The following is an 18170-nucleotide window of genomic DNA, read 5'->3' as shown; positions in this document are numbered from 1 at the left end:
CTCCACTGTCCCGTACGTTCGCCTGACATGTCACCCCTGGAACATGTATGGGATTTAGTCTGCCGGCAACTTGTTCGTTCTCCTCCTGCAACAACTTTCGACGCCTACAAACTGCATGGCATGATGTTCCACAGTAGCATATCCAGGCCCTCATGATTCCACGCCGCGATGTCTAGAGGCTTTGACTACAGTCCGTGGTGGCTTCACCCAATACTGATTTATCACGGTCGGAGTGTATGTATCGCTATGTAAATCATATCACTTGTGTATTGTCATACCCCCAATCTAGAGAATAAATTTCATTGCAATCATCGCCTCCCTCTTCATGTTGCTGTTTTGACAAATGCACTGTAGAAGGCTGTCACGCACATCGTTTCTCCGGATGCTCTGGCCGGATGTCTGCAGGCGGGCAGTGTTTGGTGGACCTGCCCGGCGTTCGACCCCCACTGTGTTTGGTGAGTGGACAGCTGGGAGCGGGCGGCTGCTCCGCCCCCGCAGATCAAAGCCCAGTGCCGGCGTAGGTGGCGTGGGCGGGGGCCGAGGTACGGGGGCGGCTCCCGGGGCTGCCTGGTCTGGCGAATGCAAATCGTGCACTAGGCCGCGCTGTGACAGGTTCGCCCCCCGCCGGGATTAGCGTCTGCCCGAGAGGAGCCAAAACGGAGCGCCCGACCTAAGAGAAACGCCAGAGGCACCCATCCTGAGAAGAGAGGCAATCATTGGCGACCGCGTAGCAGAACGTAAGGACCGCCTGGTAACAGCTGGACTGATAATACAGGTCGGAAATACAAGGAGCGTTCATTCATAAACTTCATAAAAAATAGTTTATTGAATATATTCGTACAAATAATCAAAAATTTTCAAAATAGCACCCTCTTGCGTCGATACACTTCTGGAGGCGGTGTTTTTATGCCTGGAAGGCATCCTAGAATGCCTTTTCCGGAATGTCCTTTAGAACTGATGTAACATGCGCCTGGATGCTTTCAATCGTGTCCCAATGTTTTCCTATGACTCCTTTTAACCGAGGAAACACAAAAAAAGTCAGCGGGAGCCAGGTCAGGACCGTAAGGAGGCTGGGGAACCAATGGAGTCTTGGTCCTGGCCAGGAAGTCGTTGACAATGAAGGCGCTGTGACTCTGCGCGTTGTCGTGTTGAACTTTCCACGTGTCCTTGATGTCGCTTCGGCAGCGCGAGACCCTCCTTTTCAGTCATTTGAGCACTTCCAAGTAGAAATCTGAGTTCACTGTAGTCCCAGTAGGTACGAATTCGTGGTGGACAATGCCTCTGACGTCAAAGAACACAACGAGCACGGTTTTGATCCTGGACTTGCTCGTGCGTGCCTTCTTGGGACGGGGCCACGGTGGGGTGTGCCACTCTGAATTCTGCCTTTTTGTCTCAGGGTCGCTCTCAAAAATCCACGACTCATCACCAGTGATAACTGAGTTTAAAAAATGAGGATCATTTTCACACATTTCCAACATTTCTCGGCACCGAAGCACTCGGATGTGCTTGTGTTCGTCGGTCGACACTTTTGGGACGACTTTGGCACACACCTTTCTCATGTTCAAATCTTCGGTCACAATGCGGAAAACGGCTGTATTTGACATGTTTAGAGTTTGTGCTATCAATTGAAGGCTCAGCCGTCTGTCAGAGTTCAGACAATCGCCCACATGTGTCACATTTTCGTCGACTCGTGCGGTTGACGGCCGTCCGCTGCGAGGTTCGTCGGTGGTCTCCTCTCGGTCCTCCATGAACGACTTGTGCCATCGGAAAGTTTGTGATTTCGACAAGCAGTCAGTCCCAAAGGCATGCTGAAGTAATGGAAACGTTTCGGTGGCGGACGTCCCAAGTTTAACGCAAAATTTGATAGCGTACCGTTGCTCTACAGAATGATCCATTGTACCGTGTTACATAAACTCAAAACGGGGTTCACGGAAACGCACGTCCTGACTCTCGGGCAGCTCGCAGCCGAATGAGAAAAAGAGCGTTTTGAAGCTAACACCCCCCTCCACTTAGCCCAGCCGGTTACAACACGCTGTGGTGTACCGTTGCGTCAGAAAAAAACTGGTCGCATTACTTATGGAACGCACTCTGTACGTGGCACCAGTGAATCCCACACGTGGCGTCTGCTATTCTGTTCCTACTCAGACCAGCAATCCCTCGCTGTCTCATCTTGCGAACTAGGGACGGAAAAAACCAGCCGGTTAAAACTGATACCAATATTTTTGTTTTGAATCGCCGGTAATTTGCAGCCGCGCGGGATTAGCCGAGCGGTTTAAGGCGCTGCAGTCATGGACCGAGCGGCTGATCCCAGCGGAGGGTCGAGTCCTCCCTCGGGCATGGGTGTGTGTGTTTGTCCTTAGGATGGTTTAGGTTAAGTAGTGTGTAAGCTTGGGGACTGATGACCACAGCAGTTAAGTCCCATAAGATTTCACACACATTGAACATTGAACATTGGTAATTTGCAGTATTTACTACGCATTGATGATAATAGATGTCCATTTTTTACTAAAAACCGGGCAAAAACCGAAATATCAATTAGCCATAGGAACAATGCCATATTTTTCGGTTTCTGAATAAACCTTTTTAAAAAAATTAGTAATTTTTATTGGTAAATTTTGCATTGCATTGAAATACTGCGTTTTTGTAGGGAATGGGAAAACGAATCAGTCCTATTTTCTAATGATGCCGTCGGAAAGGAGCAACAAAAACATGGCATAAGAAATGGTACAGCATTGATGAGACGATAATGTACACGTTACCTTGCGGCGTGGCCTATTAGATGGCATGCATGTACATGCACTATGCAAGACTTGCCCCTTCTGGTTTGTATTGTACGTTCTCACTGTCTTCGCCGGATATCCGCTGTATTTCACAATATAGGGCGATGTGTACAAAGTTGTGGAGTTTGCTCTCAAGGCAAACTATGGGAGATAGTATGGTATACGGAGCTACAAGGGAGTCTGTTCGCATTGCCGCCTACGGCATGTTTCGCAAAAAGACCGCGTTCCCAGATAGCACGATGGAACAGTCAACTGCTGTTTTCATAATCTTAACAACTTTCTCCCTGGAAGTTACTGTGAGTTCCAGCAGAATATAAATTTTGTAAGGTGCACATTGTGCTCACGTGGGAGCGATCTAGATGCTTGTAAAACAATAAAATGGTAGCCAAGATCGCAGGAATTCTTTTTATTCCATAATTACCGGTTTCGGCGAAACTAAAGTCGTCATATTGGATCTTAGGACACATACAGGTTACAACATCAACGCAAACAATGGTGGTATTAATAGTTGCCTATAACACGCAGGCCTTACAAAATTTTCGTAAGTAGCACATGTGCGTCCAAGAGAGATGACATTATAAATGTTAAGTGTCCCCATCACATACAAGCGCAAAAATATAAATTCATGAGTGAAGACTACTTTGATTGCACAGGCGAAATAATTTAACACTTTCACAGTATTTTATTTTCTACTATAAAAAATCTTTACGTCTTCACGATAAATTACTTATTGTATAAAACTGTAGTCATTGAGAATGTTCAAAGATTTTTTTTCAGATCACATTTACGATCGCTTCTGGCTTTTTCTATTTATTCATTTTTTTATTACTTTTAAGTACATTTTTTGGAACGATTTGCCACAGATTTTTCATTTGGAACGTAGTCTAACATATTCCGAGCAAAATATGGAACTATCTCATATTTGCCGGCCGGTGTGGCCGTGCGGTTCTAGGCGCTTCAGTCTGGAACCGCGTGACCGCTACGGTCGCAGGTTCGAATCCTGTCTCGGGCATTGATGTGTGTGATGTCCTTAGGTTAGTTAGGTTTAAGTATTTCTAAGTTCTAAGGGACTGATGACCACAGATGTTAAGTCCCATAGTGCTCAGAGCCATTTGAACCAACCATTATCTCATATTTCCTTGTAAATTTTATGAAATTAACGATATGTATGAAGCTTTATAAGCGGGCAATGTTACATAGTCGTGCCTATTCACGATGAGCACTGCACTGCAATGTCGTTCGACAGGAAGTGGCCGGTTCAAAACGTGTGGGTTTCATCAAATGTGAGAGGCTTGTTTTTCCTATACTTTCTGATACTTAGTTTCAGTAAATGTTTGCTTATTAAAAGTTTATAGCGTCCCTTCCACCAACGCCTATGTCTGTAAGTTTTAGCCGTTATTCACCTATGACGAATATTCTTAATAAATTCAGTTGCTGACTGTCCTCTGTGGCGGTGCCTCATAAGCAATAAGCTTACACCTTTTTCTTTCGTACCTAAGATGTTCATGTTCAGGTTTAACAAATTAGAAATACTTTAGTTTTATTTTCCTCCTGTAGATATGCTGACTCCTGTAAAGCCGAAACCGATTACCTGTTCAAACAGGATAGAATGTGTTCAAAACTGCGTATTCTACGGTTTATTTAGATATCAAAGGCTAAAGCTATCTCATTTCACATGCTGTTTCCGTTCGGATAAAGCAGAATAGACTTATAGTCTGATTAAAATTACTTGACAGTTTACACTTGACACCTGGAGCTGTCTTCCTCCAATCAGACCGCTGAACCTCACGCCCGTGCGTTCGCCGTTGCCAGACTGCCACAACAGTTGGTCAGCTCACTTCCAGTTCCTTGTCCGGCTTAATTTTCTTGATGTGTTTGCATCCCAAATCATGGGACTGGCACTTTTATTTTGTATTTTATAACACATGATGACCACGGCAAAAAACAACACTCACTCGCACATACACACAGACGCAAAGATCCTAAAAATACAAACGTTTCATACAAGCACTAGCTACACTCTACTGGATATTTCCGCACAACACCGGATTCAGCGTCACACACATAATCACAGAGATTGGCTTACATTAGATGAACTTCGCACGACATTAGTGCAGCGGAATTTTGGAAAGCAGCAATTCGCCCTTGCCACTGAGTTACAACAGTCGTAAATATAAGACTGTAACGAGTGTTGTGCCTAGCGTATAAACCTTACGAGTAAAAGACTGAAGGTGCGGCCCTCATCAAATGTAAAGGACTTTTTTCATTTCTAAACCCAACCAAAAGATTTGGATTATTATTTTTGTTCAGTTAATTCGTTTGAATATGATTTTATTTCCAATTCTTTGCCGCGTCATTTCCATCAACGTATTGGTCATTTCATTTGCTCTTATTTTTCTTCCTATCGTTCTTTTTTCGTCTGGAATCTACATATGTCGCCTATAATCTGCAACCACATGCCAACGAGGACTGCTCATCGGTTCGCATCGTGAAAGCTCGTGTAGCCATTGTGAGGATAGTCTCAGGTAACCAAATATAGCGAGAAATTACAGTTCGCTTTCAGCACTGGATCTAAATTTTTGCTGTCTTGAGTTCGCTCGTAGAGATTAGTTGTAATAGCCTTGAACGAAGCGATCGTGATTATAGTTCTGCCGCACACTGTTAAACGCCGTTTTCTTGGATGAATTACAGGTAACGAGATTGTTGTTAGCTTAAGACATGAGCTTAAATTCAGGGCTACAAAAGGCGTCATCTGGCGCAGTTCTGTCATTTGACACTTAAAATCAGCTGATGACATAGTGTGTCGCATTTACGTCGGCCACTTCCAACATTGCTCGGCTTTACACATAAACGGCGTTTGTGAAGTGACCCGCCGTGTTCGTGTGTCGCCTATTATACAATACGTTAGCTCGTCCAGTCTTAGAGTGTTGTTCGTCTGTATGGGACCCTTACCAGTTGGGTCTGGTTCAAGAGACTGAGATGGTCCAAAGATGAGCGGCAAGATTCGTGACTGGTACATTTAGCCATCGCGAGAGCGTTACAAATCTCGTAGAAAGTTTGAAGTGGGACACACTTGCAGATAGACGGCGCGCTAAGCGGAAGGGGCTGCTCACTAAATTCCGAAATCCGATCTTCTCCAAGGATGTAGAGCATATATTATTAACACCAACTTTCCAATCACGCAATGATCACCATTCAAAGATAAGGGAAATTAGAGCTCGTAGTGAGCCGTTCAGACAGTCGTTTTTCCCTCGCGCCATTCGCGAATGGAACAGACGGGGGGAAATACGAGGGTTACTCCAAAAGAAATGCACACTATTTTTTTTAATCCATCTTTTATTCTACATGTTTGAAAGTTTTACAGTGTTTAGATACACCCTTTAGGAACATTTTTTTTTCAATGGTCCACATAATTTCCATCCCTCTCAACTGCCTTACGCCATCTTGGAACCAGCGCCTGTATACCCGCACGGTAAAATTCTGGACCAACCTATTGGAGCCACTGTTTGGCACCGTCAACAAGGGAGTCATCGTCTTCAAACCTTGTTCCACGAAGAGAGTCTTTCAGTTTCCCAAAGAGATGATAGTCACATGGAGCCAGGTCCGGACTGTAAGGCGGGTGTTTTAGTGTTGTCCATCCGAGTTTTGTGGTCGCTTCCATGGTTCTTTGACTCACATGTGGCCGTGCATTGTCGTGCAACAGCAAAACATCCTGATTTTGCCAATGTGGTCGAACACGACTCAGTCGAGTTTGAAGTTTCTTCAGTGTCGTCACATATGCATCAGAATTTATGGTGGTTCCACTTGGCATGATGTCCACAAGCAACAGTCCTTCGAAATCGAAAAACACCGTAGCCGTAACTTTTCCATCAGAAGGTGTGGTTTTGAAGTTTTTTCTTGGGTGAATTTGCATGATGCCACTCCATTGACTGCCTCTTGGTCTCTGGTGAAAAATGATGGAGCCATGTTTCATCACCTGTCACAATTCTTCCCAGAAATTCATCTCTACCATTCTCGTACTGTTCCAAAAGTTCGCTCCATACCATTTTTCTTGTTTCTTTGTGAGCCACTGTCAACATCCTAAGAACCCACCTGGCACAAACCGTTTTTAACGCCAACACTTTCAGTATTCTGCAAACGCTTCCTTCCCCTATCACAACGTAGCGTGACAATTCGTTCACTGTGATGCGTCTGTCAGCAGTCACCAATTCGTTAACTCTCTGCACATTGTCTGGAGTGTGTGCAGTACGAGGCCTGCCGCTACGAGGACAATCCTCAATATTGCCGTGCCCGCTTTCATCACGTAACCTGCTTGCCCACCGACTAACTGTACTGCGATCGACAGCAGCATCTCCATACACCTTTTTCAAACTCTTGTGGATGTTTCCCACTGTCTCGTTTTCACAGCACAGGATTTCTATGACAGCACGTTGCTTCTGACGAACGTCAAGTGTAGCAGCCATCTTGAAGACATGCTGTGACGGCGCCACTCACGGGAACAGGTTGAACCAAGTTTGAAAACAAGCGGGAAGGATGTATGTACACACTGTAGAACTTTCACACATGCAGAATGAAAACTGTATTTTTACAAAAATAATGGGCATTGCTTTTGTAGCGACCCTCGTATGACTTCGGCGCGAATTGTGCCCTCCGCCACACACTGCTTAGTGGCTAGCGGAGTATACACACTACTGGCCATTAAAACTGCTACACCACGAAGATGACGTGCTACAGACGCGAAACTTAACCGACAGGAAGAAGATGCAGTGATATGCAAATGATTAGCTTTTCAGAGCATTCACACAAGGTTGGCGCCGGTAGCGACACCTGCTGACATGAGGAAAGTTTCCAACCGACTTCTCATACACAAACAGCAGTTGAGCGGTGTTGCCTGGTGAAACGTTGTGATGCCTCGTGTAAGGATGAGAAATGCGTACCATCACGTTCCCGACTTTTATAAAGGTCGGATTGTAGCATATCGCGATTGCGGTTTATCGTATCGCGACATTGCTGCTCGCGTTGGTCGAGATCCAATGACTGTTAGCACAATATGGAATCGGTGGGTTCAGGAGGGTAATATGGAATGCCGTGCTGGATCCCAACGGCCTCGTATCACTAGCAGTCGAGATGCCAGGCATCTTACCCGCATGGCTGTAACGGATCGTGCAGCCACGTCTAGATCCCTGAGTCAACAGATGGGGACGTTTGCAAGACAACAACCATCTGCACGAACAGTTCGACGACGTTTGCAGCAGCACGGACCATCAGATCGGAGACCATGACTGCGGTTACCCTTGACGCTGCATCACAGACAGGAGCGCCTGCGATGGTGTACTCAACGACGAACCTGGGTGCACGAATGGCAAAACGTCATTTTTTCGGATGAATCCAGGTTTACAGCATCATGATGGTCGCATCCGTGTTTGGCGACATCGCGGTGAACTCACATTGGAAGTGTGTATTCGTCGTCGCCATACTGGCGTATCACCAGGCGTGATGGTATGGGGTGCAATCGGCTACACGTCTCGGTCACCTCTTGTTCGCATTGACGCCACTTTGAACAGTGGACGGTACATTCCAGATGTGTTACAACCCGTGGCTCTACCCTTCATTCGATCCCTGCGAAACGCTACATTTCAGCAGGATAATGCACGAACGCATGTTGCAGGTCCTGTAAGGGCCTTTATGGATACAGAAAATGTTCGACTGCTGCACATTCTCCATATCTCTAACCACTTTAAAACGTCTGGTCAATGGTGGCCGAGCAACTGGCTCGCCACAATACGCCAGTCACTACTTTTGATGAACTGTGGTATCGCGTTGAAGCTGCATGGGCAGCTGTACCTCTACACGCCATCCAAGCTCTGTTTGACTCAGTGCCCAGGCGTATCAAGGCCGTTATTACGGCCAGAGGTGGTTGTTCTGGGTACTGATTTCTCAGGATCCATGCACCCAAATTGCGTGAAAATGTAATCACATGCCAGTTCTAGTGTAATATATTTGTCCAATGAATACCCGTTTATCATCTGCATTTCTTCTTGGTGTAGCAATTTTAATGGCCAGTAGTGTAGATATAACAGATCGGTGGCCGGCAGCGGATGTGGCAACGTTGCAGCGGAAAGTGACAGACGTCAACTGTCATGTTATTCAGATTACAGTTACGGGAGACAGCTTCCAAACAAATACGACTTTCGAACCTCCTGCGTGTTAGGGTTACAAAACGAAGCTCCACGAACTGGACTGCCGCCGTTCTGAAGTGTTGTTCTAATGATTCGCCGTTTGTCTATTCCGCGCGCAAGAGCACCTGCATGTGGAGACGGTCAGTTTAGCTACGGTAGTTGCAGCTCGGGACAGTCTCGAGAGGCGCCCCGTGTGCTCCTACTCAGAGGCTGTCTGCCACAGTGCCGGCCGCTGCCGTGTGTGCTGCGCCTCGCGCTGTGTTTCCGTTTCGGTGCCCAGACACGGCACAGCGCCGGCACTGCTGCTAGTGACGAGGTGGGCACTGCACGCTGTCGAGTGCTGGCTGCAGTCGGGGACCCGATGACAGGAGCACCTGCTGCGATAGGCGTGCGGCAGTAGGGACGTAGCGGGCGCGGGCGTGACGAGGAAAACCTCCTGGCGCCTACTACAGTGCTGGGAGCAGCAGGGTTACATGGACAGCTCCCATCTCGCCAGCTCATAGTGTCGTTTCGAACTTAACAGACTACACTTGAATGAATACAGCCTACTCATTCATTATACAGGGTAATCCACTGATCGTGACAGGGCCAAATATCTCACGAAATAAGCGTCAAACGAAAAAACTACAAAGAACGAAACCTGTTGTAATATTATGTGATTGCCTGATCATTTTAAATCATTCACTAATCGAGCAGTCGCTCGGCAACAGCTACAGTTAGCAAATAATGTTGCGAGAATGTAAAGGGTGAACGACCTGTGACGTAACGTGTTTATTGTCGAAGCGCCGTCAGAGATGCAGTGAGTTACTGACTGAAAACCGCGGCGCGGAAAACGGACGGAAGAACACTTTTACGCATTCTTTTGATGTACGAGATATTCTCGATGAACAGTTACTCAGTTACTCATTTTTTCTTCTCTTGTCTCTTGTAACTTATGTTGGACGCGCATGTCTTGCCACCGTATTATTATTGTTAAAAATAATATTATTTTCGTGTAAAGTAAATGTGCAATACTAAAAGTGCAATACTGCATAGCAGTAGATTTATTGTGCGACGTGTATGTGAAAACGTCAAAGGAACTATTTTCATTACGAGAAGAGAAGTGCCAGTCAAAACGGCTTCCATGTTAAATCCTTCATTGCAGTGTAAGTTCATCTATTAATTGCCATAAATTCAGAATTAAATGGAACTGGTGTGTGGACTATTTATTTAGTATAGAATCTATGTCTCACTCCTTCATGAAGTTATTTAATTTTCTTTATGTTTCTGCCAAACAGAGAGTTCACAGTCACGAATTCTTTCGTCGAAATCGGACGGAAGTTGCATGTGCCGAAATATTTTCTCCGCGCCGTATTCTACTGGTAAATGCATGATAAACTACGGTCCCTTAGGAAATTCATGTTGAGCTATCCAAAAATAATTATATTTTGAATAGGCATTTACTCTCCTCTGCAATGCAACTTCCGATTGATCAGACGATCTAACAAGAAAGAGCCGCACACGGTCGGCGTTCGCAAACATATTTCCACCGCTGATTATAGCTATATGTTACAGCACAAAAGTAAACATATTGTTATAATTAGCGACTACGAACGGGGACATTTATAACTGTATGTTTATGTATACACATTACGTAAACATATCGTTATACTGTCTAGCTTGAAGGGGGAAACCAGATGGCGCTTGGTTGGCCCGCTAGATGGCGCTGCCATAGATCAAAGAGATATCAACTGCATCTTTTTAAATAGCAACCCACCATTATTTTATTACATATTAGTGTAGTACGTAAAGAAATATGAATGTTTTCGTTGGACCACATTTTTCGCTTTGTGATAGATGGCGCTGTAACAGTCACAAACATATGGCTCACAGTTTTAGACGAACAGTTGGTAATAGGTTTTTTTAAATTAACATGCAGAACGTAGGTACGTTTGAACATTTTTCTTTCTGTTGTTACAATGTGATACATGTACCTTTTTGAACGTATCATTTCTGAGAACGCATGCTGTTACAGCGTGATTACCTGTAAATACCACATTAATGCAATAAATGCTCGCTACGGTCGCAGGTTCGAATCCTGCCTTTGGCATGCATGTGTGTGATGTTCTTAGGTTTAAGTTGTTTTAAGTTCTAGGGGACTGATGACCAAAGAAGTCAAGTCTCATAGTGCTCAGAGGCATTTGAACCAATAAATGCTCAAAATGATGTCCGTCAGCCTCAATGCATTTGGCAATACGTGTTACGACATTCCTCTCAACAGCGAGTAGTTCGCCTTCCGTAATGTTCGCACATGCATTGACAGTGCGCTGACGCATGTTGTCAGGCGTTGTCGGTGGATCACGATGGCAAATATCCTTCAACTTTCCCCGCAGAAAGAAATCCGGGGACGTCAGATCCGGTGAACGTGCGGTTGCTCACCCTGTCCGTTAAATCATTTGCGTATACAGAGACTAAGAGCGGTCTTGTGACACTTTGCTGGAGCACTCGTAACTATACCGTTGTATGTCGTGAACACTGGCTATCTAGGACAATGTACTGTGGCTTCGACGACCAATCCAATAAACCGAAGTCGACCAATCGCCTTCCTTACAACTGACCTTACGTGCTAGAACCATTTCACCTCGCTTTACAACATTATGCCTATGTGCCACTGGACCGAGTGGAGCATCACACCACTATTACTGCATTCGAACATTAGAATATTGTTTTTCCTACTCATTCCCGTTAACTTACATTTTTCCACATTTAGAAAAAGCTGCTGTTCTCCACACCAGAGAGATATTCTGTGCAACTTACCCTGTTTCCTCCCACAGTCGCTCAACGACGATGCTTTTCCGTACACTACAGCTTCATCACCAAAGAGTTGCAGATTGTTGCTCACCCTGTCCGTTAAATCATTTGCGTATACAGAGACTAAGAGCGGTCTTGTGACACTTTGCTGGAGCACTCGTAACTATACCGTTGTATGTCGTGAACACTGGCTATCTAGGACAATGTACTGTGGGTTCTACTACTTAAGAAACCTTCGAGTCAGTGATATATCTGGCAAACTATTCCATACACTCGCATCTCCGTTAACAGTGTGCGGCGGGCCCGTGTCAAAAACTTTGCGGAAATCTAGCAATACCACACCGGTCTGTTTCCTTCAACCATGATTCGCAGGAGCGATGCTTTCTAAATCCGTGGTGATCTGTGGACAGAAGCTATTCTGTATCATGAAAATTCTATGCTTTTCTTGTCTGTAACTGGTATCCTCATGGTTCACTTTCATAGAAGACTACATTTCAGACAAATACTTTCAGGAAAGACTAATACTTAAATTTACGAGGGTGAGTCAATGAAAACCTTAAATTTGTAATAACAAATCGAAATTTCGCACCGTTTTCTTGTAAGTTGGTAAGCGTTCTGCAAACAGCGTGCAGAATGCCCTGTAGGTGGCAGCATAATGCAGATGCACACATAGCGTCGCAGCATCAGCATGAAAATGGCCGCCCCACTTGCGACTTGCACCAGGGAAGAACAGCGTTCTGTTATTCGGTTTTCGCGTGATGAACGTTCAGTACGGTGATGCATATTTGTCTCAGCAGCAAGTCTACGAATGGAGCAGGAAGTTCGCAAATGGTGTAACTTCAGTGGAAGATACTACTCGTCCAGGTCAGGCACAACGAGTTGTGACTCCACAGAACATTGCAGCAGTTGAAGCCATAGTGAAGGAAAACCGCCGAGTGACACTGAATGACATTGAAGCATGTTTACAGATTAGTCATGGGTCAGCACACCACATTGTGCATGATGTGCTCAAGTTTCACAAAGTGTTTGCAAGATGGGTGCCACGGCAGCTGACTCCTGAAATGTGAGAACGACGTATTGATACTTGTGAAGAACTTCTTCGGCGCTTTGAACGAGAAGGTGATGCCTTCCTCGCAAGAATCGTTACTCGGAACGAAACCTGGGTTCACTTCCACCAACCGGAGACGAAGAGAGCGAGCCATGAATGGCGCCATTCCTCATCACCAAAACCAAACAAGTTTCGAACAGAACCATCAGCAGGGAAGGTTATGCTGACTCTCTTTTGGGACGAAAAAGGCGTCATTTTGGAGCATTACATGCCTAGAGGGACCACTGTCACCAGTACATCAAACACAGATCTCCTAAAAAATCATCTGCGGTCTGCAATCAAATCAAAGCGACGTGGATTGCTGTCAGCAGGTGTCCTTTTGCAACATGACAATGCAAGGCCCCACACTGCCCGTACAACAGTTGCAACAATCACAGACCTGCATTTTGAGTGTCTTCCTCATCCACCATACTCACCAGACCTTGCCCCAAGTGATTTCCATATGTTTGGACCACTCAAAGACGCAATGGGAGGAAAGAAACTCCGTTCTGATGAAGAGGTGCGCCACGCGGTGCATGAGTGGTTGCGCGGACGACCAAAAGAATTTTTTTCTCAATGAATTTATCCATTTTGTAAGCGCTAGAGGAATTGCATTGATCGTGGGGGAGATTATGTTGAAAAGTGGTACAGCTTTGTACCACTTCTGCACAATAAGTAATATTTAAAAAAAATATTTAAGGTTTTCATTTGACTCACCCTCGTATATTTAGTGTAAACGTAACTTACTCTGGATGTTATATCTTGTTTATTTTTGCCACCGTCAGCTATTTTGCTGTCCAAATAGTACAATTCGTGTACTACTTTTAGCGTCTCATTTCCTTCATTCCCCGAGCAACATCTATCTTACATCGACTGGAATCTATTTCCCATGCTTTACTTGTCTTGCGTTTAATCTTACAGCCTTTTCCTGAGATTGCTATCTCTGACACGTTTACAGTTTCATCGGCAAACCTTAAAGAATTAATTGATTCTCCCTGATCATTAATCCACACTCTAGTTTTTTCCGTTGTTTGCTTTAATACTCGCTGACTGTACCGATGGAATAACTAGGGATAGGGGTGGGGGAGGTGGGTGTATCATCCCTAAGGCACCCTGCACCCAACTATTGTCAAAATTTTGATTGTCACCTCGAAAAAAAAAAAAAGATTACATAACTGGTCTTTTTGTCTGTTTGAAAGCCTCACGCCAAACTACAGAAGTGCACCACTAGATGAGGGGAAAAAAAAAAAAAAAGAACTGGCGCAGCCAGTTGATAAGTGGAATACGTACGACAGCGTTGGTATGTTAACCGTCACAGTATCATCAGCAGTAAATATAAATAACAAATAATTCTTCGGGTCTTCATTCAACACCACACTTCTATCCTAGCTAGGCAGCTAGGCAGCTGTAACGGTCGCAGGACATTGCGTACCTCGAGGCAGGCTCTCAGCGTTGTCGAACGCTACGCCTGACTATTATAAACACCGCAGTACGTACCGCTCATGTGTAGCAAGTAAGTTCAATCAATAGAGCTGACGGGCGGTCCGTAATACATCCACTGGTGCTCAAGGCCATCTATACTTAATCCCTTCTTCTAATACCGCAACGGCGTTCTAGCTACCATCAGCTGTTAGGCAATGAGTCGCACGTGAGTGTGAATTTTAATTATCATTACATCCTTAACATTTTTAGATACTGTCGTAGGGTGATCTCGTCTGATAAAAGAATATAGTAGATTTTAATTTTGATACTTGTTATCACATTGGAGTTTCGAGCTCGGTTTTCGTGCTTGCAGAAAATAACAATGGGTTAAGAATGGGTCCGCCTTTTTGCAAGTACACAAAGTATTGTTTTGTTTTAGCACCCAAGCTTGTTTCACCACTGTTTTTGCATACTGAGTGTGTTTTTTCCTTTTATTTTTCTTTTATTTTACATTGTGAGTATCCTGAAGCGTATCAGAAACGTGAACTTGTGCAGTGAAACGTGTTTCCACGCCACAACCACATAGCAAGAAGCAGTGCTCACAAACGTGCAGGAGAAAAACGTTCAGTTCATCTGCACAAAAACACACTTGTCACAGCCAGGACTAGCCAAATACTCCATTTATGACATTGTGTACTAATTTAGATCAGTTATTGATTTCTGTTGGCAGCCACAGGGGCACACACAATGTAAAATAAAAGAAAAAAGAAAAAGAAAACACGTGCCGAATATGCCCCAACTGTAGTGAAACATGTTTGGGTGTTAAAACATTATCTGTGTACTTGAAGAAAGGCGGACCCATCCTTAACTATTATTCATACGAGTTTGTTAAGGCATTCCATCCAATTGTCTGGAGGTACTAGAGCATTGGGCCTCTGCTGTAACCCACAGCAACAAATAAATACTTTTCCACTTATAGTATTTACTGAAATCTAGCATCAGTAAAAATTAAATAGTCGGTTCCTCATAGCGTGGAATAAATTAGGTCCACAAGAAAATAAACGCGTGAGATGGAACTGAGACATGAAGTTGCAGAAATTCAGCGTCTATCTCCTCACTTATAATAACGTGAGCGAGAAAATACTAGAACATACCACGGACCCGTCTTTAGGCACTTTACAACCGGGCCGCGGAAATAACACGATGTAACAAATTTCAAATTTTGTTTGTCTTTGTGTTTTAACTATCACTGCCTACCTCTGAATCGTGGGTAAAATGCCCAGGACACTGACATTTAGTAAGTTTCGATTTTTATATATATTTCTGATGCTTCGATGGTGTAATGTGACTGCAAACTTGCTAGTTCAGTTGATCTCCAGTTTTCAAATAGGATTCTTAAGAGGTGGCACAAGAGGCTTCAAGTATCCTAACCTTTCACGGTAAATGATGACAGCCAAAACAGTTGCAGGATAAAGATCCATTAAATTCTTGACCACGGTTTCGGTATATCTAAATATACCTTCATCAGAAGTAAAACACACTAAAATCACATCCTGCAATGGAGATTCATAAAACAATTGTGCCAAAGGCGTCGTCAGTAGTTAAAACATCATCTCCATTTATACAACATAATTATGTTTTAACTACTGAAGGCGCCTTTGGCACAATTGTTTTATGAATCTCCATTGCGGGATGTGATTTTAGTGTGTTTTACTTCTGATGAAGGTATATTTAGATATACCGAAACCGTAGTCAAGAATTTTAATAAATCTTTATCCTGCAACTGTTTTGGCTGTCATTATTTACCGTGAAGAATTTCAACAGTTCCTGTTTCAGCCATGTTTAAAATCTTGATCCTAACTTTTGCTATGTACGTGGTCAATTTGTCAAGAAGAGTATAAGACAGTGCTATGTTCAAAGATCTCGTAAGATGAGTGAGGCCAACAAAGCATACTTAGGCATGCCTGTAGGGGATCAGTACAAACTTTGGTCACCTCATTTCGGTTGTGACAACTGCAAAGGACCCACGGAATTACGATGGACAATATTTCATTGCATTTTCAAAAACATTGTTTTATTAAATGTTTGATTAGTTGTTAAATCTTTACGTTCGGAAGTGAAATAACTAGCTATATTATCTTATAGAAGTTCTTGTGTACTCGTACTTTGTCAGGTTGGTACACAGTATGAAAGGAATCCGTGGTGTTTGGTGTCCCAAGAGTTTAGAGAGATCCTACTGATCTCTCAAACAGCCATTATATTTGCATGTTAGACCCTTCCACGGGTCAGTGAAGGAATAATACGGATATTCCGTCATCCATTGCTCCAGCACCTATCTGCCCAGAGGTCCGGGTGCCAGCACCTTTGCTGGTACAGTAATTACATCCAGAAGAGAGTTTACACAGTGAATGGAAAGTTACAGATGCAGATTTTTCAGCGGAGGGTAGAAAACGATATTGTCCTAAACACGGAGATCTCAGTAAGATGAGAATGGATGGAAGGTAACAGGAAAATTTAAAATGGTGATTCACTGTTTTCTTTAACTCTCGATAGTAGAGACACTGAGGCTCATAATAACAGGCGATACTCGCAAAGGAAACGAATTCTGCTTAGCAAAGGTGATAGTGCCTCTAGTATACAGAGGGCTGCCAAGTGTTGGTTTTCCGGACATGTCCAGCTTTCTACGGTCGTGTGCGGTGAGATGTAAACAAGTCCGGCTTGTTTGGCTTTTATTAGGCTTTTTAGTGATTAAGCAGAGAATGCAGAACTAAAGCCCATCCGAAGATAATGACGTAAGCGCGACGAATACGAATAAGGAGTAATAAGGAGATACTCTATAAGAACGTATTGATATAACAATGAGTGATATTCTAGAAAACCATAATGTCTACTTATAAAGGGTGTTTTCTTTCATACGGTCAACACCCAGCGGGCAAAGGAAAGTAATAAATTGCGAATCAACACAATCACAAAAATAGTGTTGCAGTGTAATTTAAAATTGTCCTGTCAAGTGTTCAACGAAATGATTTACAGGAAAACTAACGTTCTTGATAAGGTGGGTTCAGATGAGAAATATTAATACTCAGCTACATATTATTGTTATTTCTTTATAAATCTAAGTGAAGTGACAAAAATTATTGTATATCTTTTTGTCTTCCTTCACAGAAGAATATATTTTTGGTTAATGAAGAAATTATTTATTTTGATTTAATGGTAGCTTAGGAAGAAAACTGGTCAACTACGAAAATTGAGCACTTAGTTGCTATCGTAACTGGCAAATGGTATGGCTTTTTAGCTATCTTTTTTTTAGTTTAAGCACGTTTAAGTTTGTATTCGCTAAAAATTGATTGTAATTGACTATTAACTAACGACTGAAAATATCCAAATGATTATTTCTGTTCAATGTAGGTAATCCGGCTAAATATTATTCCGAGTCCGGATTTTCTGGTTTTGAGCTTGGTAACCCTTGTTAAACATAAATTTGGGTCTAATGACGGAGTTTATTAAAAGTGTGAATAAGGATTCGGCAGCTTTCAATATCTCCTACACTTTTTTCCGAAAATGTCTAAGGTAAAGCTAAAGCAGGCCTTCTTCTGGGACTATAGACAAACAACCACATAAAATGCGAAGAATTTAACAGAGAAGGAGAAAGGTATTTGGAATTGTCTTGTAGCAGGGATTCAGGACTTTTGAGCAATCATACGGCCAGAAAATATGTGCAACTGTTACATCTATTATGAAGAATTTCGCCGTAATGGAATGCAGGATGTCGTCCAGAGTCAATTTCCTTGACGCTCACCTAGGTAAGCGCAAAGGGAGCATTGGAGCATACTCGGAAGAGTGAGAGGGACACTTCCACTAAGACATACTAAAGTTTGAACATCGTTATCAAGGTTAGTATAAAAAAAAAAC

The 18170-nt window shown here is 43.5% G+C and overlaps 1 protein-coding gene across 1 annotated transcript in view; it reads right to left on the bottom strand.

Annotated features, from left to right (window-relative positions):
• The window catches only part of LOC126262446 (guanine nucleotide-binding protein G(o) subunit alpha), a 543526-nt gene that overhangs the window by 479733 nt on the left and 45623 nt on the right, over positions 1 to 18170 (bottom strand). The gene's annotated exons all lie outside the window — the stretch shown is intronic.

Source organism: Schistocerca nitens, chromosome 6 (genome assembly GCF_023898315.1).
Source record: "Schistocerca nitens isolate TAMUIC-IGC-003100 chromosome 6, iqSchNite1.1, whole genome shotgun sequence".
In the NCBI taxonomy this organism is placed as follows: Eukaryota; Metazoa; Arthropoda; class Insecta; order Orthoptera; family Acrididae; genus Schistocerca; species Schistocerca nitens.
Note: the sequence above shows the minus strand (reverse complement) of the source record. Positions and strands in the feature narration are given on the sequence as shown.